The 3,814-nt window shown below is 41.4% G+C and overlaps 1 long non-coding RNA gene across 1 annotated transcript; it reads right to left on the bottom strand.

Moving 5' to 3' along the window:
* Positions 1-391: 391 nt before the first annotated feature.
* On the bottom strand, positions 392-1,178 carry LOC109529161 (uncharacterized). The gene is made up of 2 exons (XR_002170795.1): positions 950-1,178; positions 392-868 (listed from the first exon to the last, which is right to left on the bottom strand). It is a non-coding gene; the product is annotated as an uncharacterized LOC109529161 (long non-coding RNA).
* Between the last annotated feature and the right edge of the window lie 2,636 nt (positions 1,179-3,814).

Below are 3,814 nucleotides of genomic sequence, written 5' to 3'. Positions count from 1 at the left end.
TCTGAGGCATTCTCTGAGTACGTCATCCATTGGAGCCTTCTCCTTGATGTATTCATGGAGCTTGGATGTTTCATCCTGGACAGTGGCTCTCACACTCACTAGTCCCCGGCCTTCCTTTCGTTCGGCTTGCATACAGTCACAGGGTGCTGGATTTGGGATCAATAAAATGCGACTTACCATGTGACTTCCCTGTAGCTCTGACTGAGCTAAGGTGGGAAGCTGGTGCCACACTGTGCGCTGTTGCGTCACTTCCGCCGTAATTTAATAAACGCAATATACCACTCCGTTACATTTATATTTATATTTATATATCGTGTATATATATATATATATATATATATATATAGCCGGGTCTTTGGAAAGACTGGACTGAACACAAAATCATTTTTATGTGGGCTTTATTCTCGACTGAAGAATGAAAAATTGTTCAGCATTAAGATGAAAGACTGAGTTGTTAACTGAATTTTAAAAGCGTTCGAAAAGGGATCTAAGAGATCAAAGAAAATTATCTAACAGATTAAAGACAATTACACCATAATAGACAACAGCAGTGGCTTGCTTAATGGGGAAACAGAAATAAAAATACATTATTTCCAAGCCACAATACTTAATTCAACTTAAAGTGTCGAACAAGTTTTGAGATGCAGACACACTTACTCGATACGTTCCGGTGTGTGGGGTGCATACAAAGCACATGGAAAAACACAAATGATCTCCCCTCTAAAGAACAGATAACACAGTTCATATAATTTCACAGTCCGAAAAAAAACATATTTACACCTTGTAACGTTGCGAACACTTACGCTGTACAGCTGTTCACACGACTCACGAGTGGTAGATTTCAAACTCCAAATCACGATATTGTACTCTACAAATACCATTCAAATAATTAATCACCTGTCCAAAATTAACACTGAACATGCGTCATGGTAAACTAGTTACCAATTACCTGAATATCGCCAGGGTTACGACGATCATGGGTGTATCAAGTTGGGACAAGCAGGAGGCACAGTTCAGCGACTTCCCTCCTTCACGTGCATGTCACCCTCACTTCACTTCCTGGTCTGATTCTCACGCACTCTATATATTCCCGCGTGTTTTGCTCTGGCATGGCTCTTAAAGTGACACTGCTACATTTGTTAAACAAGGCAGCCTTCACTACAAAAGTCTAATTAAGTATACACAGTAAGTATTCCCACCTACGGGCATCTGTCAAACGGAAATTCCCTCACCCGGAATAAAAACCTATGCATTGAAATTTCAACTACGATATTACATTAACAAACGATTCATAACAATGAAAGGTCTGGTACCCGGAACCCAGAAGCCATACAGATGCCCACAGTCACGCAAACTCAAGCAAGTCCCACTCGATACGACGGAATAACTGTGTCCGCACTGCTAGTTACTCTCATTGGATCCAAAATGGCACATGTAAGTGATTCTATTGGCATCAGTTTTACTGGAATCACGAATGATTTTCGATTTCATTCATTTACATTCACGTCCTGTAGATCGTGGCATCCAAAGTAAGAGGAACGGTAATGACCGTGGAAGAGAGAGTGGAATGCATCTGATTAGCTGCTCAGAGTAAATTGCTTGTGTCTCGACTGACAGTGAAGTAAACGAACATTTCCTGGAATGCTTTACCTGTTATCGTGCTAAAAACCTTCCGCTAACTGGACCGCTAATTAGAGAGAAGGTGAGTTCCACAGTGCTAACTATGGGCATCAAGGACTTTGAAGCGTCCCGTGGCTGGCTTCAAAAGTTTGTTGCAAGACGTCAGCTGAGCAAGGCCGTCTTGTATGTTAATCGAGGGGAGGTCAAGTTAGAGACAGTGAGTGAGTGGAAAGAAAAGCTACCAGGTCTGTTACTAGTCTCATTTTGTAGCAAATAGTCCTAATTTTGTGACGTGTCTTGTTATACTGTATTTAGTTCATAAACCTGTAATGTATGCTGCCGTTTTTGTGTTCTAAACAGTTTTTGGACCATACATTTTTGCATTTTATTGCTTGTGTTTTTACACATGTATTTTGTGAACATGCTTGCATGTTCAGAAAGGACATGTATACCCACATCAGGAAATTCTCTTGTACGGAACAATTGGACAACACAAATATGATTCCTGACAAGAGAATATTTAACCTGTGTGTGTGTGTGTAGATATATATATAGATAGAGATATAAATAGAATATATATGTTTAGTAATGATCCATCTGTTACAATGCCACATGTTCGCTATCATTCACTTACCATTCTATTCTCTATTCCAAAGGATAGCAAATTTGTTTGTTTGTTTTTCAATGCATTCTTGGTCAAAGCAATAAAACAGAGTTTGTCATACAGTTTTCTTGCTAGTTGCAAGTAACTGTCCCGTTGATCACCGATGTCTGGTAATTCTTGTGCATACTGAAGGATTTTTGTTGCCATTTGCATTGTTTTCTTGCTGGATGGTTGCTTGTCATCAGGAGTTGAATCGATGCCTTGTTTTTTAAAGTTTCGTGGATTTGCGTCTTTCCGACTCCCAAGTGTCTGCTGGATGTTTTTTACTTTGTGTCCAGCCTCGCTCAAACGGATGCATTTTACTCGCTCCGCTACAGTCATTACAGTTCCTCTACGTTTCGATGCCATGATCTACACGACGTAAGTAAATATAGGTGAAAATCTTTTGCAATTACAGTAAGACGCACGCCAATAAAAAGTCACTTACACGTCATCGTTTTGAATCTGATGAATGAAAACGGCGAAGCGAACACGTTTCTTCTGTCATGATGATTGGGTGATGCTTTTCAGCTAGTGCCGTGTTCTACAGGACGTAAGTGAATTAAGTTAAAATCATTCACAATTACAGTAAAACGCACGGCAATAAAAACTCACTAACGTCGTCGTTTCGAATCTGATGATCGAAAAAACGCGAAGTGAAAACGTGTCTCAGCGTCGTGTCTTTTCCGTCGCATCGGGTGGGCGTTGCATGTATTTCAGCTCCCGCGGCATTACGCCTCCATCCGGGTTACGGGTAGTGGAATTTCCGCTGACGGAAGTTCCGGTAACACGTAATATCGTAGTCAAAATGTTAATGCACAGGTTTTTATTACGGGTGAAGGATAATCCTTTTCATAGAATTTCGGGGATGGGAATATTTACTGTGTGTATATATATATATATGTGTATATATATATACATAAATAAATAAGTCCTCGTCTCACCCCTCAGGTGGTGTCCGTCCCCCATTCAGCTCGGGTCCTATATGTCATGATTCGGTTTGGGACCAACAGGTGGCACTGTAGGGCTCGCCTGCAGCTGCACACCTGTTGGTCGTTGGGTAATTAGTTGTATAAAAGGACTCCCGCCCGAACATTCATTGTCGGGTCATTGTTGCTATTTGCTTGTTGCTTGCTACTGTCATGTTTGTTCTCAGTCATGTTTCGGTTATTGTTAGTTTTTGCTTCAGTCATGGTTTTGTTTTCTACTTTGGATTCTTTTTGTTTTCAGGACTTTCTTTGTTTAGGATTTCATTTTCTCTGTGTTTTATCAATACACTTCAAGTACAACCTGCTCCTCCCTCTTGCCTGCTTTTTGGGGTCCACCACCACCTCGCAACATGACACTCTACAAGAGAACAGGAAGCTTGAGGGTTCTGCGCAGTATCCTTGCTGTTCCCAGCACTGCACATTTCTGGACTGAGATGAACGATGTTGTTCCCGGGATCTGTTGCAACCACGCATCTAGTTTGGGGGTCACTGCCCGAGTGCTCCGACCACCACAGGCACGACTGTCAGCTTTACCTTCGAGGCTCTCTCCAACTCCTCTCTG

This window comes from Hippocampus comes, unplaced genomic scaffold, assembly GCF_001891065.2.
Source record: "Hippocampus comes isolate QL1 unplaced genomic scaffold, H_comes_QL1_v1.1 scaffold358, whole genome shotgun sequence".
Lineage (NCBI taxonomy): Eukaryota > Metazoa > Chordata > Actinopteri > Syngnathiformes > Syngnathidae > Hippocampus > Hippocampus comes.
The sequence above is the reverse complement of the archived record's forward strand: the minus strand, read 5'-3'. Positions and strand labels throughout refer to the sequence as shown.